Raw genomic sequence first — 26,518 nt, forward strand, 5'->3', positions numbered from 1 at the left:
ATGTGTAAATTCCTTTTTCATTTTTAATTTAGACAATTTTTATTGTTATACTAATTTAAGTTCTAAAATAATTTATTCACAATGTTCTCTATTATTAATCTCGTGCTATGTATTCATTTCAGAAATATTTCTCCAAAATTTACTCTGTCAACATCTTTTTTCCCATAATTTTATTGATAAACAAATAGAAATGAGACAGTTTCAAATCAAATTGGTAGGACAGTTTCAATAATTAACACATTGCATACATTCTTCTTAGTGGTTAATTGCTGTACAAGATGAGGACTTGAGATCCTATTTACAAACATCATTAGAACAAATCACTCTATTCATTAAGAGAATGTAACTATATATCTATCCCATCCACATTGAATACACAGACACAAAATGGACATTGATCTGTATACCCCTTTTTTTCTAAGTTCCGTTATTTGAATATTATAGGTGTATAAACTCAGCAAAATATTCTAAAAGAGTCCAGTAGCCCATAATAGTATTGGGTCTTCCACTTGACTGGCAATGTCAGAAATTGTTGACCTGAGTTCCCTACAGCTCAACATAACAGCATGGCTTTACTTCTTATACTTCATTCTTATACTTTTCTGCTGGATGGTTAAGACCAAGGTAAAGCAGGACCTATGCAACAAGAGTTGTAGCTTTTTGGTCTGAGAAGGTCAATGAAATCCCCTCAGGATTTATCCTGAGATCCTGTACCTCAGATTGTAGATCCTTTGTCAGTGTCAGCCATGTGGTATTAGAATATTTGAATGAGTAGACAAAACTCAAGTGTAGTTGGAGAGTCTTGTGTGTGGTGGCCAGAGTAGAAATATAGATATGATCATAAAATCACCTGAGTCCCAGTGAACCTCACAAGTACAATGAGGTGAACTCTGCTGTTCTAGACTTGCTGTTATGTACAGTGGCTCACTGGGGTCAAAACAGGTGTAGTGAGAACCATGCTACAGGTGATCCAGAAGATAGCTGGAATACAGAGAAGAGCCCAGTAGCCCAGGGAATCATGCATGGCTTCTGTCTTAGTTACTCTTGTCTCATTGCTGGGAAAAATACCCGACACTCAAAATGAAGGAGGGAGAGGTTTATTTAGCTCACAGTTACTGAAGATTTCAGTCCATATTCAGTTGGCTCCAAGGCAGAGTGGCACATAGCAAAAAGCAACATTTCATGGTGGGAGGCAAAGAGCAAGAGCTCAAGGAAGTAGCAGCAGCTCAAGCAGCTAGCTTCTCTTTCCTCCTTACATTGTAATGCAAATTACCTTCCCCAGGGCAGATGCAGCATCCGCACCCACAATAATCAATCAGAAACTCCAGAAGCAGGCCCAAGACTGCATGAGGCGTTGGGGGGACACCTAGACACAAACCATAACAGCTTCTCATAGCGGATAATGTGTGGGCAATAGGACTACTATACTTAGCAACAGGGAACTCAGGGGAAGAGATCAGAGCTCCAACCAGCATGAAACCTACATTGCCTACTGTTATTGCAAGAGGAGTTAGGAGGCCTGAGAAGAGCATACAATTTCCAAGTGGAAAGCCCTGAGCTGTGATGGAGAGGTCTCACCTTCCACTGAATCTCCCTGGGGTGCTCAGAATTGTCACTGACCAACGCACTTGGGGGATGTGACAAAGCTGTTTATTGCTTATTCCAGTAAAGGTGAACACCATCTGGCAAAGCTTTAACAGTATGTTGGGGAGGAACTTGAGATACAGAAGTTTGAGATAAATTTGAGATATTGGGGGGTGTTTCAATGTGGTAAGATATAATTGGAATTGGTCAAAAATCAGGATGTCCACGGTATAGCAACAGTGGAATCCGTAAGGGGAGGCTTTTAAAAAAAAATTAAGGTATGTAATTTTTTTTCCAGTTTTTAAAATTAGTACAAATTTGTAATGTGTGATGATTCTATAAGGGAGGATTTCAAGGGGAGGGATTCCAAGAATTTTAGAGTTTAAGCTGTTGAATGCCTTTTGAAGTAGACACTATTAATATCTTTACTTTCTAGATTAGAAGACTGAGGCCCCAGAGGTAACAATTAGTTCACAGTATTTTGACCACAAATATATGGGTTTTTTTTTTTTCAGAACCAGGGATTGAACTCAGGTCCTTGAGCTTGCCAGGGAAGCGCTTATTCCACTGAGCCATTTCCCCGGCCCTTACAAATATATGTTTTAAGGACCATCAAAAAAGAGACTAGTTAAACTTCCTTATTCTGTTTTGTTATTTGCATAAGCGTGCTAGGATTCAGGTTCAAAATTCGCGGGCCTGTCACTCTAGGGGTTCTCTTCCCTCTGGGGAGAAAGGAAAAAATGGTACAAACCTAAGGCCTCCACTAACTTTAGTTCGGATTGGTGTCATCCGCGCATAAATTTCCACCACAGAGAGGCCAAGATTGCAGCGTGGGCCCTCACACTGATGGCAGGACCTTGCCTTTGTGGTCTCCACTTGGGTTGGGGTGGGTCGGCTCCGCTTGACGCGGGTCGACTCATCTCAGTTCCGGCTCCACTCGGGTCGGCTGGAGTCTAATCGGCTCGGCTCGGCTCGGCTCGGCTCAATTACGGCCTAGGGCACGGGCGCTTCCAGTGTCCTGCCACCAGGGGGCAGTACTGCACAGTGGCATATTCCGCGAGAGGCGGCTGACCCGTGATTTATGAGGGCAGGGTCGTTTTTCAGGCGGGGGAGCCTCAGATCGCTGAGACCAGGAAGCGCCCAGGCGCATGCCCAGCTGGCTCGGGCTGCTTTCCTTCCTCCACCGCCCGCGCTCACAGCCGGGTTGGAGGCTGAGGCCGGATCCGCGAAAGTGACTGAATCTGGGCTCAGGCGCGTGAGTTTCCTGGTCACCAGGAGGCCCCGGGAGGAGACGGCTCACAGGGCTCTGTGGCAGGTTTTTGCCCTTCCTGCAAAACAAGGCAACAGGGCCTTTGTCTCGGCCTTTTGCACCTCGGAGAGGTGTGCTTAGGACCCCGCGCCCCCGCCGCCCTCCTGAACACTGTGCTGCCCTGCAGGCCCACGGGAGGGGATTAGGGCGTGGGCTTTGCACTTTGGTTTAGCTGGCTTTACATCCTTGCCCAACAAGCATTAAGTGAAGTGTCCAGTGGTCCCTCGCCCCCTTAAATCAGTCTTTCAGCCAGGCACCATTTTCACAGCTATGCCATAACAGGAAAATTGTGCAGGCTCTGGATAGGGTCCAAGAGGTGAATTTGAAATCTAGCTGCAGCTCTTGCTTGGCAGAGGGGATTCAGGCTCACAGAATGGCAGAGGGGCCAGGGAGCGTGCAGATACAGGCATAGCACCCACAGGAAAACGCAGGGAACCTCAGGACATCTGTGAGCTTCAGAGAGATGTTGGCTTCCATGTTTCTAGCAGCGCAGCTTCAAGCCTCACCCAACAGAAGTGCCTCCAAACCTCCTTTCACTACAGTTCTTCAGAGCGTTAGTTTCTCTGGAGTAGGGAGGTGGGGTGAGTTAGAGATAAACTGAATAATGTAATAGATCACCGGGCATGGTGGTTTGTGCCTGTAATCCAAGTAGTAGGGAGGCTGAGGCAGTAAGATCTCTGTGTTTGAGACCAGCCTGGGCTACATAGTGAGTTCAAGGCCAACTTGAACTGTGTAGTAAAACTCTGTCTCAAAAGAAAGAACGAAGCCAAAACAAAAGTAATAGATTAATGGATTTTTTTCAGATTTATGGTTTATTTACATACATTAAAGTTCACCCATTCAAGTGTAGTTATTTTTAATACATTTATGGAGCTCTAGAGCCATCACTCCAATCCAGTTTTAGAACATTTCTATCATTCCCAACCCCAAATTCTCTTAAATCTAGTTGCAGTTGGCTATGGTTGATGAACCATGTGAACTTGAGGAGTCTAGCAGCTTACATGAGTAACTCGGCAGTTCCACATCCTGGGGTAAAAAGGACATGCCTTTACTGCTCCAGGGTGGTGTTCACTGTGCAAATTAGAGAAATTCAAAAGTTCAGCTACGTGATTCAGCAGGGAGCTAGGGTCTATGAGTGCTACAGCACCCCCGTATGTGGGGTTAGCCTGCTTATAGTACAAGGAGGAAAATAGACTTGTTCTCCTCTCTTTTTGCTCTTGCTGTTTTTGCTGTCTTCTGCCGCCTTGAACTGTTGGCCCCTGCACCATGCTGCCCTGCCGTGGAGCCAACTGATTAGGACTGAAACCTCCCCAAACTGTGAGCTAAATAAACCTTTCCTTCCTTAATTCTGGGTGTCAGGTATTTTATCCCAGCAAAGAGAGAAAAGTAACTAAGACACAGTTAATTGCCCCCTCAGCTTTTGCCCTAAGCACATGCTTTTCTGCCTTCTGTCTAAGTAGATGCCTTTCTTGGACATTGTTTAAGGAATGAACGCATCCAGCATATGGCCTTTTGGATCTGGCTTATATCACATAACTGGGAGTTTTCAAGGTTCATTTTTTTTTCCGGAACCAGGGATTGAACTCTTAGACACTTGAGCTTGCCAGGGAAGCTCTTATTCTACTGAGCCATCTCCCTGGCCCCAAGGTTCATCCTTTATCAAAACGGCATTCATTTTCTGGCTAAGCAGGATTGCATTATATGGATATACCAAATTTGTTTTTCCATTCATCAACTGATACACATTGGAATTCCACTTTTGCTTATGTATGATTCTACGTGCAGGTACAAGTTTTTGTGTGAACATGTTTTCAGTTCTCTACCTGAGAGTAGAATTGCTGGATCATATGATAACTGTATATTTAACTTTTTCTTTGAGACAGAGTGTCACTATGCAGTTCAGCTGACCTTGAACTCACACTGTAGCCCAGGCTGGCCTCAAACTCATGGTGATTCTTGCCCCAGCCTCCTGAGCCCTGGGATTATAGGTTTGCACCACCATGGCCAGCTCTATTTAACTTTTTAAAGAAATTACAAAATGTTTTATGAAGTGACTGCACTGTTTTTATTCCCACTAATAAGTGAGCATTCAAATTTCTCCTCATCCTCACAAACAATTTTTTATTGTGTATGGGGAAAGGGAGATCTGGGATTAAATCCAAGGTCTTCACCCTGAACCTCCCCCTGCCATTAATTTTATTTTTATTTGGGAGAGGGGTCTTGCTAAGGCACTAAGTTGCCCAAGCTGGATTTGAACTTGTGATCCTCCTGCCTTAGCTTCTCAGAGTTTTGGTATTATAGGTATACACCACCATGCCTGACTTTTGTCTGTATTTTTTGGCAGAACCATGGATTCAACTCAGGCCCTTGTGCTTGCCAGGGAAGTGCTTATTCTACTGAGCCATCTCCCTGGCCCCTTGTCTGTATTTTTAAAACTTACTTTTTCACTTCTTTGGTACAGTGTCTTACTATGCAGGTCAGACTCATACTGATCTTCCTCTCAGCCTCCCCAGTGCTGGGATTACAGGTCTGTGCCACCATGCCTGGTTTGGGGGCTGGCATTGCATGCCTGGGATACTGGGGCAGGCATGGCATGCATTACTGGGGATCAAACCCAGGTCCTTGCACTTGCCAGGCAGGCACTTAGACTGCCACGCTGTCTCCCATCTTTTTTCTGTGTTTTTGATCAGGGTTTGATTGTGATGTTCATTTACCTGAACTATGATTTTTGGTTGTATTTGTTTTATCTAGTTGTACCCACTTAGAAAGAGTGCTTTTTGAATGCTACGAAAATTAGAAAATGAAATGAATATAGATGATCTCTCCCTGCAGAGAGCGCAAGTCTCCTCCAGGAGCTGGAGAAACAGTTCCTTATGGTGGAGGGTAAAGTGAGGACTCGGATAGGGTGAAGCAATCGGGGTGCTATGGGGAACAGAGCAGAGATGCTTAACCCCACTGGGGAGCAGGGCTGGAGGAGAGCATCGAGAAGCCTTTTCTAGAAAGTGTCCCCATATGCCTGTTTTTATTTTCTCAGAATTATCCTTTTCCATAGTTTTAAAAGTCAAATCTACAAGATTTGTTTTTTATTTAAAGGAATCTCATTTTTTTCTCCCCATACTTCATGTCCCCAAGTCAATGGCTTTTTTTTTTTTTTTTTAAAAAACTTTTTATTTTTTTTTTTTTTTTTTTTTTTTTTCCGGAACCGGGGATTGAACTCAGACCCTTGCGCTTGCCAAGGAAGCGCTTATTCCACTGAGCCAGCTCCCCGGCCTCCCCCTTTCTATTCTTCTAACACTTTGGATATTTAACTTTTGTATCATTAAATATATTTTTATTTGAGGCATAAATATAATATATATTAAATGTATTTTTATTTGAGAGAGAAAAACTCAGTCATGGCATAGGACAATCGCCAGTCTCACATTCACTGATTTTTAAATTGACCATCCCCGTTAAATATTAACATGGTTAATTTTAAAAGCCACTGTCACAGTGCAGCTACCTTCTATCTATCCACATGAAAGAACACAGGCTTGCTCAGCAGTTAGGTACCAAGAGCAGTAAGACAGTATATACCTTTCAAAGGAGTAGCTAGAGAATTTTTTCCTCATTGGTACTTTAAGTTCACACATCTTCCATAAGCCAGCATGCAAATGCAACTGTTAAGAGGAATTTCATTTTTTAAGGTAGAAAACAAAGCCACAGACCAGTAGCATGTCGTAGTACTGCGGTTGGTGCACTATGACCTGTGAGCTAAGAATTGTTTCTTTCTGATCAAGACTTAAAATCGGTTCATTAATAGAGCACAGTAACTTTCAGTCTCAGTAAGCAATACGGTACCCTTCCTTTCTTTGGTAGACTTGTTTTACATAATTTTGTGGTCAATAATGATTATATTTTAAATTTCATTAATAAAATTTTGGGTAAAAGTTTGCTGACTACTGATTTAATAGAATAAAAAGGGGAACAGAAAGCATTTGACATATACTTAGGCTGTGCCAGTTTGCACAAACCTGTAATTCCAGCAGTCAGGAGGCTGAGGCAGGAGGATCTTTGCGAATTTGAGGCCAGTCTGGGTTACAAAGTGAGCTCAAGGCCAGCCTGAACTGCATAGCGAGACCCTGTCTGAGAAAGACAAAACAATTTGCTATGTAACCTTGGGAAATTGCTTCACTTCTCTGTTTTTTTTTAATTTTCATTATTGGTAAAATGAAGATAATAGGTTATGTATCAATGAGATAAGCGCTAACCTTACTGTCCAATTTTTTTATTGAGTATACAAATTTATTTGAGTTATTATTACATACTAAGAACTTTTAAAGGGATTGGGGATATAGCAGCAAATGAAATACTGTTCTGGAAAAGAATATAAGCCTAAATGAAAAGGGATTTCCGATGCAATATGTGGTTTGAGATTTGATCCTGATTTGAGCAAACTATAGAACATTTTTTGAAATTGGAATATGGGTGGGTATTAGATAAGTTGCAAATTTACATGAAATAGAGAAGGTTGTTTACTAAGGAGCCTTTATGAAATGTTGCAAACACTATCATATCATTTTGATAGAAATGCATATCCATATTATGAATTCTTAGCAAAATCTAGAAGGATATAGACTAAACTGTCAATAGTGATGATTAATGTGCAGGAGGAATATGTTTATGTGGACTCTTCTAAGTTTTTGACAGTGAATGTATACTGTTTTTGTACAAAAGAAAAGTTATAATTAAAAAATCTCTATTCATGGGACTTACATACCAGTGCTCCTTGGAATTATTCATATTACTAAATCTGTCACTTTTTCCTCAGGAATATGTGTAAGAATGGAGAGAAATCCCTCCTTCACTACCCTGTGCAGGTAATGAAGTAGCAGGGAGCTCTATGAAGTCGCTGCAGAGTATGGAGGGAGGGATGTTGCCGCCTATTCCTTTGTGATGTTCTTGCTAAGTAGAGCTTCCTTATACTGGGGCTTTCAACTGGTGTGGGATTTTGTGGGTTAGTCAGCCATTAAAAAAGATGGATCTTAGGGGCAAAGGTTACCAGTGTCCCTCTACACACCATTCAGGAAAGAGAGCCCTGCCTAACAACTGTGTGATCTGATACTGAAGGTACTTTTTTGTTGTTGCCTTGGTAAACATCAGACTAGTAAAACTTGGTGCAGTTAAACATTTGTAACATGTAGCTCCACCTTTCATTTATTATAGAACAGGGTGCACCAACTACAGCCTGTGGATCAAGTCTAGCCCACCATCTTTTTTTTGTCAATCAAATTTTATTGGGATACAGAGCCACTTGTTTGCGTATTTTCTGTCATTGCTTTGTTCCATGATGGCAACATTTAATTATGACAGAAGTGGTCTGTAACTCATAAAGCCATTTAATTATGAGCCTTTTAAGGAAAATGTTTGCAGACCCTTGTTTTAGTCTCAGCAGAAAACTCTCAGTAGGTGTCCTTATGTGGAAAGGTCATTTATGATGCTATTAACAAAGTGATATGGATTTATAAACTTCATTCTTTACTGAACTGTATTGGCATGTGTCAGGATTTGTAATTTCAGATGACTTTGCATTGAATTTCTTATCCTGAAAAGCTAAAGGGAAGGCCAGACCATGAGAAATCAGAGAAATTAAGGTAAGTGCTACCCTATAAGTCTTATTAATGTAGAGGAATGAAACTCCCAACCTGAAAGATACCTGGGCCAAGTTTGTGCTCTCTAAAACCTAAGAATGAATTTTAGGAACAACGGAGGTTAAAAGTAGAATATATTTACTGGGGGAAAGAAAGCTCCTGTTCGAGAGAAGGACACAAGGGGACCTGACTGGGTTGCCTAGGAACCGGCATTTTCTAGGCATTTTCATAGAGCAAAACCATGAGGGGAGGTGGATGCAAGGTGGGAAACACAGGACCTTACTAGATGGACATGAAGTGGGACAAAACTATGGCCCACCAATGAGATAACAAGTAGAATTACTCAGGTCAAATTGATTAAATCCAGGACCAAATGGGAAAGTGAGTCATGTAGCAAGCAGGTGTGAATACAGAACAGGGGCTTTTCCTGTAGGGGGCTGGTTTAGTGACTTCCTGGCTTCCTCAAGGTGACAGACCTATTTAGAATATCACTCCTAGATGTTTATCTTTAGGGAGGTATGCATTTCTTTGATCTTTTATCTTGAGGTTTGGCCCACAGCTGGAGTGTCTGTCTCTCCAACAGTTGTGAGCTATCTGACCTTCCCTAGGTCTGACTGCTTTTATAATGTTTTTAGCTAACTAATCTGCCTATGACATTATCAATACATAGCTAGTAGGAATTACAGTCATCTAGCTAAGATGTACTTATGCTTCTGATTTGTTTCAAGTGTCACCTTCTTTTGGAAGCCTCCTCTGATTCTCCCTTGATTTCAATTTCTGTGACTGCATTTCCACTCCATGCTTTGCAGACCTCTATCATGATACTTAAGCTGCTTCATGGTAAGTCTTGGAGTTACTCCTTTCTTTCCACTAAAGAGGGAAGAAGCACAGTCATGTGTTCCTTGGTATGTTGACTACGCCTAACATATGGCATCTTACTAGCTTTGTATGCTGGGTGATGCCAGTTCTCTGAACCTGAGTTTTTTCATCTGTCAATCAGGGAAGGAAATAATAGCAGCTATGTAATCCAGTTTTTGTGAAGATTAGATGAGTGTCTTGGTTGCTTTTCTTGTTGCTGAGACCAAATACCCAACACCCGAAGTTAAAGAAGGAAAGGTTGATTTAGCTCACAGTTACTGGAGGTTTCACTTCATAGTTGGCTGACTCCAAGGCAGGGTGGCGTGGCAGGGAGGCATCATAGAGGAAAAACAGTTCATAGCAAAGCAGGGCAGGCAGAAGGCAGCAAACCGAAAACAAAGTAGCCGCAAGTGACAAGCAACCAGCAGCATGAAGCTCTTTCCCTTACATTTTATCCTTAGGGTGGGTAGCACTCACATCCTTAATCCTAGGACTGGTGAATCAATACCAGCAGCATACAGCCTAGATCCAGCCAGCTCCAAAATGCCTGACCTATGTTCGCATGAGGCTTTGAGGGGACATCCACATACAAGGCATAGCAACGAGATCATACTAGGTATTCAGTGAATACTTGTTAAATGAATGAATGAATGAATGAATTACAAATACGGAGTTATGTGAATTGTATTGTGAATTAGGAAAGTCCACATAAGCAGTACCTAAAGTAATGTACACAGGTTTTGTTTGCTCTATTTAAACCAGTATTATACTTTTCTTACTTTGCCTACCCAGACTGGAGCATCATTCACTTATTCTTTCTTTCTTTTGTTTGTGTTGCAGATTGAACCAAGGGTTTGACTCATTCTAAGCACACAGTATACCACTAAGTTGTACATCCCCATACTATCATTAATTTATTTCAAATGAATGAGTTATTAAGTGCTACTTCTGCACTATGCTTGATGTTAGAGTTCTAACAGGCTTTACTCAATCTATACCATCCTGGGATTTTAATTCTAGTGGGAAAATGGGTCAATAAATAAGTACACTACTTTGTAAGAATATATTATAGACTGTGATAAATAATGAAATAAGTAGGCTTAGGTTGGAGTAATTGAAGATTATTACATAACTAGAAATCAGGGACAGATTCTTTGAAGTGATAACTTTCACTATGAAATTGGACGAATGTGCCAACCATGAAAAGAGCTGGGGAAAGAATATTTTAGACAGATTATAATAAGTGTGAAAACCCTGAGGACAGGAAGGATCTGGATGTTCAAAGGGTGGATTGAAGATAGAAGGGTAAAGAGGTTAGAGTCATTGTAAGACTAGAGGTAAACCATTTAGTGATTTTAAGAGGGAGAGTGATATGGTCTGTCACCCTGTGGTTTTTAAAAATACAATTTTTAACTAAAAAATTGGAGAGATAAACAGGATAATGTTTTCCAAAAGTGTCCATATCCCAGTCTTCCAGACTTTTGAATATGTTCTGTCACAAAGTGGATGTGATTAAGGATCTTGAAATGGAAGATCACTATGGATTACTCATGTGGGCACACTACCCAAGGGCTCTTATGAAGGGCGGGAGTGGAAGGCCCGTGAGGGAGGAAGGAGACGAGATGACAGAAGCACGGGTTCTAGAGAGGTAGAGATTAGAAATGCTGTGCCACTGCCTAGAGGGTGGAGAAAGGGGACATAAGCCAAGAAGCACAGGCACCTTGATCTTGGGCTTTGAGCCTCCCAAATGGTGAGAAATAAATTTCTATTATTTAAGCCACCATGTATGATATTTTGTTATGGCAGCCTAAGAGATGAATGGACTAAGTAACTTGGGAAAACTGTTTTGACTATATACTATATCGTCCTATGTACTGTATGGTCCTTAACTAACGTCTTGTATCCTGTGTGGTCCTGAAACTAAAGCATATGTCAGAGTTTCCTAGAGGGCCCCTTAGAACTCAGAATGCTGAGCCCTGCCCTAGAAGTTGTCACTCAATAGATCTGGGTTTGGGCCTCATAATTTGCATTTCTAACAAGTTACCAAATTGTGCCTACGTTGCTGCATTAGGGACCACACTTCAGAATTAACAGCTACATACTATACTATAATTCATAGGTTTCTCTTCCCCTGAGCTATGGGTTAATGATTCTGATTCTGTGTCTGTGTCTAATATTGAGCAAATAAGTGACTATATGGTAAATAACGAGAGCCAGGATTTACTCTATCAGAGGCAACAGTTCCACATAAGGAAAGAAAGAAGCCTAGAAAGAGCCTAGTGGTGATCAGAGGTATTAGTGTGCAGACATTGTTTTACTTGTGTACATATATGGGCACCTTTCTATGCCACATTTCCCCAGAGACAGACATAGACCTGGAATTAGACATACGTTGTTTCCTATTTGTATCTGCAGAAAACACTAGAAGTAGTGATGACTCAATACCAAGGAGCCCACCTACTACTCAGATCTTGGCATTTTCAAAAATTCATTTTTTCCATAATTTTATTGAGAAACAAATAGCAATGAGACAGTTTCAAACCAAATTGGTAGGATAGTTTCAATAATTAACACATTGCATACATTCTTCCTAGTGGTTAATTGCTGTACAAGATGCGCACATGATATCCTATTTACAAACATTATTAGAACAAATCCCTCTATTCATTAAGAGAATGTAACTATATATCTATCCTAACCATTTTGAATACACAGATACAAAATGGACATTCATCTGTATCCCCTTTTTTGTTAAGTTCCGTCATTTAAATATTATAGGTGTGTTAACTCAGCAAAATATTCTAAAAGAGTCCAGTAGTCCACAATAGTATTGGGGCTTCCGCTTCACTGGCAACGGCCGTGACTCATCCACATGGCTGACACTGACAAAGGTTCTACAATCGGAGGTACAGGATCTCAGGATAAATCCTGAGGGTATTTCACTGACCATATCAGACCCAAAAGCTACAACTTTTGTTGCACAGGTCCTGCTTTACCTTGGTCTTAACCATCCAGCAGAAAAGTATAAAAATGAAACATAAGAAGTAAAGCCATGCTGTTATGTTGAGCTGTAGGGGACTCAGGTCAACAATTTCTGACATTGCCAAAAATTCATTTATTTTTTTTTCAAAATTTTATTGATAAACAGATAGCAATGAGAAATTCATTTATTTTTGATGCTAGGGATTAAACCTTGGATCTTGCATATGTTAAACATGTACCATATCTTGGCATTAAAAAGTACATTATCAAAATCAAAGTAATTATGGCTCTTTGGAGAGTTTACTGATTTTAGGGCTAGGGCCAGGAGAGTGTAAGTGTCATATGTCTTCTCTTGCTAGAAAGTAAGAGTGCTTATTGAATAATGGAGACAGGTCAAAAAGATACAGGAGTCAATTTGAAGGGGTCTGTAATAGTGATATCTGGGACAGTTTAAGCAACAAAATAAATAATGGTAGTAATGGGTTATTTCCCGCAGAATAAAATAATAATCCATACTAATGTAAAGAAATACCTGAATAAGTGAATGCGGAAGATAGGAAAGTACTTTTTTTTTTTTTTTTTTTTTTGCGGAACCGGGGATTGAACTCAGGTCCTTGTACTTGCCAGGGAAGCGCTTATTCTACTGAGCCATCTCCCCAGTCCCTGGAAAGTACTTTGTACAATACAATTCTAAGTGAACTAATATAGAAAGAATAAGGGTAATAGAAACTTGTCGTTTGACAGTTACTGCAGTAATAATTGTTTCAGGCAAAAATCGTCAATGAATGCTAACATTAGTAGACAAAAGTGTGAATACAAACAGAATAAATAATTTCATAATATCTACCTATAAAATACTTGTTAATTATGAAAGGCCAAGAGAGTAACCATACTCTAGAGACACCTGGAAGATACCACCTTAATCCAGTGATCAAAGTGAGTGTCACTCCTAATAGAACAAAATGACATCACCTGCCTCTTGATACTGTGTGTTGAGAAGGACACAGCATCACATATCTGTAGTATTCTTTTCAGAACACATCATCTAAACTTAATTATGATAACATGCAAAACCCCAAATTGAAACTAGTCAGTATATTTAAAAATGTTATAATAATAAAAAATAATGAAACAGGAAAGACTGAGAACTGTTCTAGATAAAAGAACCTAAGAAGTCAGATGTGACCCTGGACTTAGGAAAGGATATTGGTGAGGCAACTGGAGAAAACTATATGCAAGCAATATATTTGATTATAATATTGCTTGAATATTCACTTATTGATTTGTAACACTGTACTATGGTTTGTAGACTGTTAACATGTAGGGAATCTGGATGAAGAATGGATGCAGATTCTTGGAACTATTTTTGTAACTTTTGGTAAGTCTATAATTACTTCAAAATTAAAAGTGGGAAATAAAATGAGTTGTTTATCAGCCCCACAGAATATTCCTGGGTGATCTGATTGCTGTGTGCAGTGTGTTCTGTGGAAGGGGAAGCGGCAGAGGCCAAGCATTAGAGTGATGCACCATACCAGAGATGGATGATAGGAGCTTGACCTGGAGTGGCGAGGGCAATGGAGATGAGGGCTAGATGGATGCAGAATGCATGTTGACGTTTCAGTGGAAAGGACACTGAAGGGAAAACGGGATGGAAAACAAACATGAAAAAAAGAGCTCTTTAGGTAATACCTTTGTAAAACAGAATAGACCCTAATGCCTATACATGTTTCTGATTAGATAGTATTGATTCAGAACCCGGTATTTTGTAAGCTGGACTGTTTATCATGAAATTTTTCTCCTTCCTCCCCTTCCTTTCTTCCCTCTCCTCTCCTCTCCTCTCCTCTCCTCTGCTCCTCTCACCTCTCCTCTGCTCTCCTCACCTCTGCTCTGCTCTCCTCTCCTCTGCTCTGCTCTCCTCTCCTCTGCTCTGCTCTCCTCTCCTCTGCTCTACTCTCCTCTCCTCTGCTCTCCTCTCCTCTGTTCTGCTCTCCTCTGCTCTGCTCTCCTCTGCTCTGCTCTTCTCTCCTCTGCTCTGCTCTCCTCTGCTCTGCTCTTCCCTCCTCTGCTCTCCTCCCCTCTCCTCCCCTCTGCTCTCCTCACCTCTCCTCTCCTCTGCTGTGCTCTCCTCTCCTCTCCTCTGCTCTCCTCTCCTCTGTTCTGCTCTCTTCTCCTCTGCTCTGCTCTGCTCTCCTCTCCTCTCCTCTGCTCTCCTCTCCTCTGCTCTCCTCTCCTCTGCTCTGCTCTCCTCTGCTCTGCTCTTCTCTCCTCTGCTCTCCTCCCCTCTCCTCCACTCTGCTCTCCTCACCTCTCCTCTCCTCTCCTCTGTTGTGCTCTCCTCTCCTCTACTCTGCTCCACTCTGCTCTCCTCTCCTCTGTTCTGCTCTCTTCTCTGCTCTGCTCTGCTCTCCTCTCCTCTGCTCTCCTCTCCTCTCCTCTCCTCTGCTCTCCTCTCCTCTCCTCTGCTCTGCTCTCCTCTCCTCTCCTCTCCTCTGCTCTCCTCTTCTCTCCTCTCTCCTCTCATCTCCTGTTTTCTCCTCTTTTCTTTCTCTTCTCCTCTGGCTTGCTCTTCTTGTGGGTGGAACCTGGGCCCTTATGCCCACTAGGCAAGTGCTCTGTCACTGAGCTACACCAGCCCTTTTGGTTTTGAGACTCAGGGTCACTAAATTGCTCAGACTGCCCTCAAACTTGTGAGCCTCCCAGCGCATCTTCCTGAAGAGGGATTACAATCTTCTTTATATTTTCTCCCCGAGTTTTTAGGAGTGTTCTTTTCATCTAAGAGGAAAAAAGAAAATTGATTGCCTCTGCTTTTTTCCTGCGTTTACCTCTGCCAAGGCGCTTTCTCTTGGTGATCCCGCTCTTTTTAAGGAGGGATTTCCATTCTTTCACCCGAATTGTGACCTTTCCAAAACTGCACTGGTCGACTTGGAATTCCATGTGCTATACCTTTTCCAACATTTAGCTCTTTATCTAAGCTGTTCTCCTAACAAAATTTTGTCTTTTTTATTTTAAAGAGGGAAAAAACCAAAAGGCAATACTTTTTATCTTGTTCTTTTAAAATTTTGTCTTTTAAGGCTCAGCTGAGGAAGCACCATTCCCTCAGATGCCTGCCAGGATCTACCCAAACTTGAAGCAATCCGCTCTTTCCTAGGTAAGTCATACCTCTTATGTTCCTTCCTTTTATTTGGTCCACATTCACAGATTCGCAGGTGTACTCATTACTTTGTATGGAGTTATATTTATGGCTTATATTCTGTACGGGATTTTAAACTCTTTGAGTATAGATATATGTGGTCATATTTAATGAGGCTTCCCTGTTGTCAGATGCAAAAGAGGTTCAGTAATAAAATAAATAGATAATTATCCCCGTGTTCTTAAAATCTAATGTCTACTTTCCCTTGTTTCTAGTGAGGGCTTTTCCTGTGAAATGTAGTAACTTCCTTTGTCCCCAGTGATTTCCATTGTAGCTTCTAGCAATGTTTCTATTCCATTGTTTTGCTGACTTGTTTCCACCAGGGGGAGCTCCTTACCGCAGATAGGTCAACATCCCTCCTCTTGGGAGGTAAACAAAGGAAACTTCCTCAGATAAAAAGTCCAATAGCAGAAAATCTTGTCAAATAATAAAAATAAATTAGTAGAAAACAGGAACTGAGCATCTCCTGAGATTGAACTTACTCGCAGCACGAGTTGGCTATTCAAATGCCATATCACTTGTCGTATTGTGTTTCTATAGGATTCTGACCCATTTGTCAGAAATTTCTCCCTTCCCAACTACTTTCTTCATTCTGTCTACACATGTACATTGAGGGCACATTTTGTGTCAGGTATGTTTGTAGAGGCTGAGGCTTCCTCTGTGAATAAGACAGCCAGGTCCCTGACCTCATGGAACTTACACTCATGTATGGGCCGCAGTCAATGGGTCAGATAAGTGAATAAAACACTGTCTGTTATACAGGGATCGATGCAAAAGAGAAAAAAAATTCAGAGTGCAATAGATCATTATAAGAACTTTCCTTACTTGGAGAGAAATGAGAAGTATTGAGGAATTTTTATTATAAAGGGGTGGTGTGGTGGGACTTATATTTTATAAAAGGTTTGCTTTGGAGGAGAGACTGATAGAAAAGAGAAAGGGGATTAAGGAAGGTGAAAGAGATGGGTATAACTGAAGAGAATAATTAAAGTTATATACATATATAAAAATGTTAAAATGAAATCCACTAGCCTATATAACTGTTATGTACTAATAGAAAATAAAAAGAATTCCTAAATAACTTTTACTTTAAAAAGATCACTTTATTTTTTATTTTTTAATTCTTTTTATTGAGAAACAAAAAGCAATGAAACAGTTTCAAAACCGATTAGTAGGACAGTTTCAATCATTAATACATCGCATATTGTCTTCATAGTGGTTATTTATAGTACAAGATGCAGACATGATTTCCTGTCCAAACACTATTAGTACGAATCTTTCTTCTCATTGAATTAAGAGGAAGTAGCTGTATATCTATCCTAACTATTTTGTATATACAGATACAAAATGGCCCTTCATTTGTATCCCCTTTTTGTTTAATTTTGTCAGAGATGGGTATTCCATTGCCATTTAAATATTGTAGGTGTGTGAATTCAACTAAATAATCCAATATAGCCCAGTAGTCCATAATAGTAGTGGGTTATCTGTAGGACTGGCAGTGTCAGAAGTTGTTGACTTGAGCCTTTTACAACTCAGCATATTAATATGGCTTTACTTTTTATACCTCGTTTTTATGCTTTTCTGTTGGATGGTGAAGGCCAAGATAAACCAAGACCTATATAACAAGAAATATAACTTTTGTATCTGACAAGATCAGTCAAATTCCCTCAGAATTTATCTTGAAACCTTGTACTGCCCTTTGTAGATCCTTTGTGTCAGCCATATGGATGAATCATGGCCATTGCTTGACCAATTTCCTCTTTGTAAAAGCCTGAGAGAATATTTTCTCTCCATGTGACTTTCCTTAGGCACACTCTACGTCATTGATCACTTTCCTCTTTGTCACCATAATCTCCTTGATCAGAAAATTTGGGACACAACTGAGTTACAGGATGTTACAGTACAGGTTCTCTTAGGTTATGAGTCCTCACTGATCTTGAAAAGCTAGGGCCAAAATGTTGGCTGTCCTTGCAGCCCTTCCTTTCCTCTAATTTTTGGATCACTTTAATTGTATTGTGGAAAGCAAACACTGGCCTGGGCCAGGATGGTTGAAATCAAATTGAGAAAAAGATACTAGGTTTGGGGATATATTTTGAACGCAGATTCAATTGGATATGCTAATAGAGAAGATATAGGAAAAGAGGGGAATCAAGGAAGGTAGGACCACTATGTTGTACAACAACAGTAATATTGATTACAATGTGCCTGGTGCCTCCTGTAGTTAAATAATACAGCATTTCTGCCAAGATAATGCTACCAGTTCTAGTCTTGAGAATAGAAGAGTGGAGTTGCCACTAGCTTCTCAGAGTAGAGTACCTGCCTAGTATTCAGGAGGGAGGGCTTAGATTCCATCCAGCTCCAGTACAACAAGAATAACAAACAAACAAAAAATCTTCTGCTTGGCCAAGGTGCTGAGGGTCACAAATTCTTGATAGAATTTAGCAACATAGAGTTCACTAGTGGCCTTGACAAAAGCTGTTTCTGTGAACAAAAGCATGATTAGAATGTTTCAGGAGGAAAAGTGATGAGAAAAATTATGGACAGTGTACTCAGACAAATTTTTTGAAGAGTTTTGCTGAATACAGAGTGAAAGGATAAGGTAATAACTGAAATGGTGTATGAGGCCGAGAAGGATGTTGAGAATGGGGTTGCTCTCACGGAGTTTGCTCCATGAGTACTCACTGGAAATTGGAGTTCACTTGGCCTTTTTCACATGCATTTCTTGGGGTAGTACCCAGGCATCTGTAGGGACGCTGAATGTCACAGGAGGGGCTATACATTGTATCTGAGTAGAATGGACTGTAAAGAAACCCATGGATATTCTTTAATAAAACTGAACCCAGAAACTCTGCAAAAGAGAGGGTATCTCCTTGTGTGGAAGAAACCGGGCCAGCGAGGCCCAACTATCTGCCTCACTCACAGGGTGATTCCAGCCCCTTGGTCCACTTTGAAGGGTCTGGCCTCTGTTATACTAAAGACAGACTGTGTGTCTCCTTCTAAAAACACTAGCCATTGTACGGAAGGGAGAGGAAAACAAATTCTTACGGGTACTATGAGTATGATTAAACCTTATCTAGAGTTTGGACCAACTAGGGAAAGTGGCATAAAAATTCAGGCTATGGTTCCACTCATGATTTCTGTGGTAGAAGGGAGTATAGTGCTAGTTTGCTTCTTAGCTCTATGTTTACTAGTGATAGCTTTGAAAACACAGAGAAGTTTTGTGGTCTCCATGTAGTGTTTCTCTCTCTCTCTCTCTCTCTCTCTCTCTCTCTCCCTCCCTCCCTCTCTGTGTGTGTGTGTTTTGAGACAGGATCACACTATGCAGTTTAGGCTGGCCTCTCAGTAGTCCAGGCTGGCCTCAAAACTTGCTGTGATCTTCCTGACTCAGCTTCCCAAGCGCTAAGATTATAGGTGTGTACTCCCATGCTCTGCAATGTTTTTATATGATTTTCTTTCCCATTCTCATGTCTTCAAGGCCCAGCTCATGTGTCATCTGCTCTGTGAGCCATCAGTAAGTCCTCTCTCAGGCAAAATGAATCATTTCCTCTCTGTAGCTCATTGTGTTTTCGCTTGTTCCTTCCCAGACCATATCACATTATGTTCGAGTGCTGTGTGGTTGAGAACAAAACAATGCAGTGGAATGGATAAGAATATGGGCTCTGGAGTAGGCTGCCATTATGGTTGGGATCTTAAATGTCCCCCAAAGGCTCATATGCTAAAGCCATAGTGCCAGTCTGTAGCACTACTGGGAGGCTGTGGACCCTTTAGGAGGTAGAGCCTGGTTACAAGAAGTTAGATCACTGAGCACCCTGGAAGGGAGTGGCAGAACACTGACTGTTCTTCTCTCTGCCTTTGCTTCCTTTCATGAGGAAACTCTTCTACCACACCCACCCTCTCATGATGTACTGTTCCACCATGTGATGGGCTAAGTGACCATGGACTGAAACCTCTGCAACTGTGAGACAAGAGAGAGCATTCCTTCTTTATAAGTTGTTTAGTTCAGGTATTTGATCACACTAATAGAGAGTTGGCTGACACGCTGTATTCAAGTCATGCCTCTTGAAAGTTTCATAATCTCCCCATTCCTTGGTTTCTCATTTGTCTCATGTCAGTTTAATAATAATAACATCACTGGGATTTTATAAGGGAGATTGTGTGAAGATGATAGAAATTAATACATGTAAAGCACTTGCAACAGTGCCCAGCACATAGTACGCACTCAGTAAGCTTTGATTGTTTGTCTCTCTTTCTTCCTCGAATGCCTTCAGGGCACTTTTGGCCAGCTGGAGAGTTGTGAGGTTCGAACTCCAGGAACCTGAGGCTGACAGCTTTGTGGAAGCAGCCACTTAAAGGACTGAGCTAGGGCCAGGCCCCCTTGTTTGTCTCTCTTTTGCTTGGGAAATAAGACCATATTTTTATCTTTGTACCATTAATGCTTAGTACTGGGCTTGGTGTAGAGTACTAGTTGCTTAATCAATTTGTATGAAAATAAGCCAGGTCCTAAATTAGACCAATTTAAGTTCTTGTTTAATAGTTATATATGTGTGTAAGCCCTTCCATTTATTCCTGTGTACCATTCTGTATTGGTCAAGAATGAAGTTTACAGAGCCTAATTGCCTACTTTGTAGCCATGTTTCATCATATATATTAGTTGGATGATGGTAGGCATGATAGTTAACCTCAGTGCTCTCACCTTCTTCACTTGGAAAATGAGCAAAAACACGCAGTTAAGCACAGAGTTGCTAAGCACTTGAATGTTAATGGTAAGTGTTGTTAAGATTATCACCAATAAATGACTTAATGACCAGCTACAATGTTCCAGGGACTGTGCTAGCCAATAAGGAGAGAGAGAGAGAGAGAGAGAGAGAGAGAGAGAGAGAGAGAGAGAGAGATGGAAGAGTCTCAGTCTGTGCTCTCAGAAAACACCTCAGCTTGTGATGGGTCAGTATCTATGGAGTCTAGTGGAGGAGGGAACTTTCAGTCCATCAGTTCTACCCCATCAGTTTATAGGAGGGAGCTTATATTTCCATCAAGTCTGTCCCCAAAAAACTGCCTGACTTTGGCTGCCAAAATTTTTCCTTAGGCAAAGTGTTAAGGTTTTATAGAGGAAGAAAGTTCTGAGTTCTGTATTTAGATGTTGCCAGTTGTGGAATATTAATACTAAATAAATATCAAAATCCCACTTGTGATTCATTAGAAATGAGTTTTAGAATACATTTCTCCCATCACATTTCCTGAATAAGACCATTTAACAAAAGGCCCCTTCCTGTATTTTGAAACTCACAGTTGTTCTGGGCAAACAATGTGCTGTCAGGCTTTCCCAAGGGCAGCAAACATGGTTTTGAATAGCTTTCCTTGGGCCGAGCTACTCTTTCCTTTTGCAATTAAAAGATGACTCTCACAGGCAGAAGACTACACTTCAGATTCCTCTGGCCTGCCTACTTCCCTCTCAGTAAATTTTCTAAAAAAGTTGACATTTAGACTCTTCCCATCCTCACCGCAGCAATCAGGCAGGAGGGAAGCAGAGAGTAGTTTATTTTCCAAGAAAAGTCTTGGGCCTTTTTCTAGGTCACTCTTTTAATAGGGGCCTCTCAGAGCTGGTGGGACTAGAGTTATATTTAAATTACTGAGATTAAGGGCAGGGTGTGGGTAGAAGGAAACCTTTGACTTTTTGTCTCTTTAAAAACCAATAAAGCCATTGAAGCTTGTATGTTCCCCCAAGTAGTTAATGAGAACAATAGAATTTAGAGTTCCTGGTGTTCCTCTAGAGCTGATTTTGGCAGATGATAAGCAGCTTGTAAAAGGGCTTATTATTTGAGTAGAGCTTTGGCTGCCTGACTTTTAAGGTTGATTATTTATTTTGCATGTTGTATAACAGGAGCATTGGGCAATGCTCAGAAGAGAGGCCTTCTGGGTCAGAGATGTGACAGCTTCTCAGGTTGTCTCCCCCCAGCATAACTAGATTCCAGCTGTGGAGTAAGGGGCGAGCTTGTACACAGGGCTGAGGCCCTGGCCCTTATAGAGCCCCTAACCACCAGGCAGGCTTTCTCACTGATTTCTTTAGAGATTGAAAAAGTTGAAATTTCCAGCAAGTCTACCCCAAGAAAAATATTTCTGTGTGTATATAAGTTCCCAAACCTTCACTGGTAATGTGACCTGCCTTTGAAAGAAATGTTTTTAAAGACATAGTTTAGTCGTTTGCAATGGGCAGTCACTGTGGGGCTCCAGCCATCTCAGTAAGTAAGTGCTCTGAATGTAGGGCTTTCAACTAGTTATAGTGAAAACTAGGCAAGAAGGCAAGAAGTCTTGCTCTCTGCAGTGTCAAGCCAAAGTTGTCCTTGATCCTTTTGTTCTAGGCCCTTTTGTATCAAGATTTAAAGTGTTGTGCCTCCTCTTATGCTGGACTTGTGGGCTTCCCTGAGAATGGTTCTAAGGCTAGCGAGGTAGGGAGGGAAGTTCCTCTTCTTCCTAGCCTACATTTTTAAAGTGGGTTAAGTCAGGGCCCACAACAAATGGAGATGGGTCAGACAGAACTTAGTTGTGTCTCTTTTGTTTGGTTTTTACAGGGTCCTGAGAGGAAGTTCTATATGTGGAGGCTTTAAGTCTGCATTTGTGTCAAGTTCTGTCAGTAAACTGGATGGTAGCCAGAGGAGGTGATGGGTGCCTAGGAAGAGATTTCACGAGCTGGTCAATGAATTTTGGGCATTCTGTTCTGTGGTACTTGGAAGGAAGATGTACGTTCTTGGGAGAGGTGGTGGCCTTTTATACCTGGATTACTATTTTGGGAAAAACCAGGTAATTTAGCGTATTTATTCATATATTTCAATGTCACTAGGATTTTCTCAGGGTCTTCCTAGGCTCAAGAAGTTGGCTTTATGGGCCCTTTGGGGGCAGATTGGAGATGCTCCTCTGTCACAGATTTCAGCAAATTACCAAGCTAGGGTCACCTCTTTGTTGTCTGCTCTTGCTTCATTTTCTGAAAGAAGTATGTGGCCTGATCTCCTGTTGATTATTCTTGCTTTTTTGGTGCTAGGCTTTGAACCCAGTGCCTTATACATTCTAGGTGAGCAATCTACCACTGAACTACATCTTTAGCCCTTTTATCTTTTTCTTCAGCACTAGGAATTAAATTCAAGGTCTTTGCATGGAAATATATTCCCAGCCTTTTTTATATTTTTTCATTTTGAGACAGATTCTCACTGTTATGGCTTATTTCTAGATATCCCCTCCTCCAAAAACAGCCTCATTTACTGAAAGGTGGCACATTTGGGAGTGACCAGATCATGGGTGTGTGACATTGGATTTATCTGCTGATTGGTTAAACATAGTTCTGGGTGTGGGTGATGGATTTGCTGGAGAGGGAAGACCTGATCCGGCTGTGGATGATACCACTTGGATGGGAAAAAAAGGAAAAAAGCAAGACACACTGTTTCCTGTCTGCCTTCTCTGCTGTCATGCCTTTGCGATGTGCCACCCTGCTTTAGAACCAGTTAACACGACTGAAGACTTTACAAAATGTGAGCTAAAATAAACTTTTTAACTTGTGGATTCAGGTTTTCTGTCCTAGCAATGAGAAAGTAATGAATATACTCACTAAATCTCCAAGTTGCCCAGGCTAGGCTAGGATTTGTCATCCGTCTGCTTGAACCTCTCAGAGTGTTGAAACTACAGATGTCACCACCATGCCCAGCTTCGTAGACCTTTTTAAAAAAATGTATTTTGAGACAGGATCTTGCAAAATTGTACAGGCTGGCCTTGAACTTGTGATCCTCCTGCCTCAGCCTCCTGGGTAGCTTTGATTACAGGCTTGTGCCACTATGGCTAGCTCTCATGTTTCTTCTTAATCGTTCTTTCCAATTTTCTGTCATCAGAGCTATTGGAGACAGAGAGTTGGGTGGGAAAGCGGACAAGAGTCATGACCTGCTCTTGGGAAGATGTTCAGCACCTTCTGTTCTCTGAACTTTGCCACAAACCTGAAAAGAAACATTTAAAATTTTGCCCTAAACACACAAAAACAGCACTAGGGCTACAAACACTCTAGTGTTTTGTTTATATCACTAAAGACTCTTGTGATGTAGGTTCTTGGCTGTTCAAACTAGGAGCAACAGGAAGAGATTACAGAGGGGCAGGACAGAAAGCAATTCAGACAGATTGACAGGGGAAGTATCCACTGAAGGCCTGATATTCTGGGACGAGAATGAAAAACAGAAGAGCATAAGATAAGGAAGGATGTGATTATGATTACCTAGAGTGGAAAAACTTGAGTGGGTTAAGAAATCTTGGAAGCAAGTAATATCATTATGTACATTTTATATGTAATCAAAATGCTGTTTACACATTGTGCCTAAAGGATGAGTTTTTTATTTCTGCAAAAGTAAGTATTTCAAACTCTGCCATAACTCATCTAAACCAGAATTATGAATACTTACTGTAAAGACAAGATAATGCTTTTTTATTGTAATGATTTGAAGCCTTGGTTTTGCAAGAGTGATTCAGGTATTATGTAAGAATGTGATTTGAGTACACAATTCATTCACTCCTGATTTAGTACCCATAGAGGTGCCACATTTTAGACTTCATCAGAGGTCCTTTAACTGCCCATAAGCTTAGCTTTACATGTCTACTATTGGCCCAGGGGCCACCAGGATCTTTGTGTGATCCTCTGTGGAAGTCCTAGCCATGGAAGGGTACGGCTCAGGGTTAGGGGCCCTAAACGGGAAATGACATCGATCCTCAAGCAAGTTCTTGCCAGGTTGTCACCTAGGCTTGTGTTCACTGTGCTAATGAACTAGTTTGCCCACTCATCAGCACCTCTGAGTCAGAAGCCTGGGCAGGGTGCAGAGGCTGCTGTTCAGGTTCTCCTCTTGCAGCCTAGACTATTCTCACACTTTCTGACCAGTTGGATTGCTGCATACTGGAAGCACTGGGCACAAGGCAGTGCTGATTGGGCCAGAGCTTTCTGCTGCCATCACTTGCATCTGCAATTACCTCTTTCCTTTTGCCTGCCAATTAGTAGTCTGGCCACGAACCACTGCCAGTAAGAAGGTCTCTTTTATTCACTCCTCTCTCTGACCTCCACCCCCACCCTATGACATAGAGTATAACTCACTTGGCCTAAAGCAGAGAGGCAAAGTTTGCCCATAAAGCAGTCAGAAACATGTCTCACTTGGTCATTGTAATTGTAATGGCTTGCTTTGGCCTTTTGCCACCATTCTCTGTTCTGGCCCTTGCCAGGCTTCTCCAAAGAATATCTGCTGATTGGAAAATTTCCTGTGTCACCCTTCTCTTAGAATGATTCTTAACAGCTACTGAACTACTAAATAGAGAATGAAATAAATAAATGTGGTAGAGCACTGGATTTGGAGTCAGGAAACCTAGGTTTTGGTCCTGGATCAGCTGTAGCCTGCCATGTGACCTTAAATAAAATTCTTACTCTCCTGCTGAGGGGTGGTAGGCATGATGATTGCATTAGATGATCTCTGAAGTCTGTGTGCTAAACTTTCCATCCTTTCCTGCTCATACAGACTGAAATGTTTCAGTGCATTTCCTAAAGTGTGTTCTCTTTCCATCTGTCTCCATGTCTCCCTTCACCTGAACTTCCTTTTTAGTGAAGTAGTTGTTCATCTATTTTGTTTGAAAACTGCCCTGGGAATGTAGGGATTGTAATGATAGAGATGCGTAGGTTCTAGTTTTGATTTTGGATCTGACATATAGCACTCAAGGCAAATAGAATTACTATAGTCTCATTGGGAATTTTAGTCATTGAATCACAGGGAGTGCAGCCAAGCTAACCATCCACAATGTGGTGAGGGTTAGCATTAAACATCTTAGCCTCAAATACTCTCTTGGAAATGACTTGAAACACAAGAAATATGCTTTCCCATCATCTCTCATCGTTATCATTACACTGAAAAAAGCAGGGAGAGGCAAAAGTGGCAGCAATCTCAGGCAAGGGTGGTAGTAGAGGCAGACTGTTAAATGTCTACTGTTTGGCAAATGAAACAGGCATTGTAGGACAGGCAGACCAAGAGAACTGCTTTCTGCAAATCAGCTATGCCTGCTATTGTTTGGGCCTCCTCCAGTTGTTTTCTCCAGGTGACATGTCCTCTTTCTCCTCTTCTTCAAAATCTTTCCCGTCCAGCAAGCTCCACCTCTTCTGTTAAGTTCAGCAAACATTTATGGACAATTTCCCAGTCACCCATGCTTCTTTGGGATGCAAAGACAAAGGTTTAGTTCTTGTCCTCAGGCTCACTGCACTATATTGACCTGCTTGGATTACTGTGGATTTACGTATATTCTAATCTCCTGTCCAGCTAAAAGTAAAGCTGTTAGAGGTCAGTGTGTGTGTTGTGAGGGTCTCACAGTTGCCTCCAGTTAGGTGACTCATTAGAAGGATTTGTAAGTCTCAATTGCACATTTTGTTCACAGCTATGTTTTATTAGAACAAAGGATACGGAGAAAAGGCAGCAGGAAAAATATATGCATTGGTTAGGTGCAGGGTTTTTTTTTTTAAAGAACTGGGGATTTGGGTTTTTTTTTTTTTAAGAACTGGGGATTTAAACACAGACCCTTGCGCTTGCCAGGCAAGTGATTATTCTACTGAGCCATCTCCCCGGCCCCTGTATTATCAGTTTCTTCAAAACTGTGGCTTATACATTTTATATGTCCTCTCAAAGGAGCTTGAGACCTCATTTATGTCTTGGTTTATTTACTATGTCTAGTCCCTGTGGACAGCAATTCTTCAACATGTCTGAATCTGAACTTGAAACCCCCTTACCTTGCTATTTCACATTTCATTAACTGTTAGCACCATTCACTCTGTTGTACCAACAAAGATCTGGATGTCAACCTAGATTCTTCTTTTCCCCCTCCCATGCCACTACCAATAGGAATTTCTATTCCTATTCTGACCCAGAAGCATATACTAATCATGGTCTTCTCACATTCCCTCAGCCACCTTAGTCTAAA

At 41.2% G+C, this 26,518-nt stretch overlaps 1 long non-coding RNA gene across 1 annotated transcript in view; it reads left to right on the top strand.

The window, feature by feature from the left end:
• The first annotated feature begins 2,748 nt into the window (after positions 1-2,748).
• The window catches only part of LOC111813889, a 67,861-nt gene continuing 44,091 nt past the window's right edge, over positions 2,749-26,518 (top strand). Inside the window, exons 1-4 of the long non-coding RNA XR_002819016.1 lie at positions 2,749-2,839; positions 7,704-7,752; positions 8,438-8,526; positions 15,435-15,511. This is a non-coding gene — a long non-coding RNA (uncharacterized LOC111813889). The remainder of the gene's footprint in view (positions 2,840-7,703; positions 7,753-8,437; positions 8,527-15,434; positions 15,512-26,518) is intronic.

Source organism: Octodon degus, unplaced genomic scaffold, assembly GCF_000260255.1.
Source record: "Octodon degus isolate 3935 unplaced genomic scaffold, OctDeg1.0 scaffold00236, whole genome shotgun sequence".
In the NCBI taxonomy this organism is placed as follows: Eukaryota; Metazoa; Chordata; class Mammalia; order Rodentia; family Octodontidae; genus Octodon; species Octodon degus.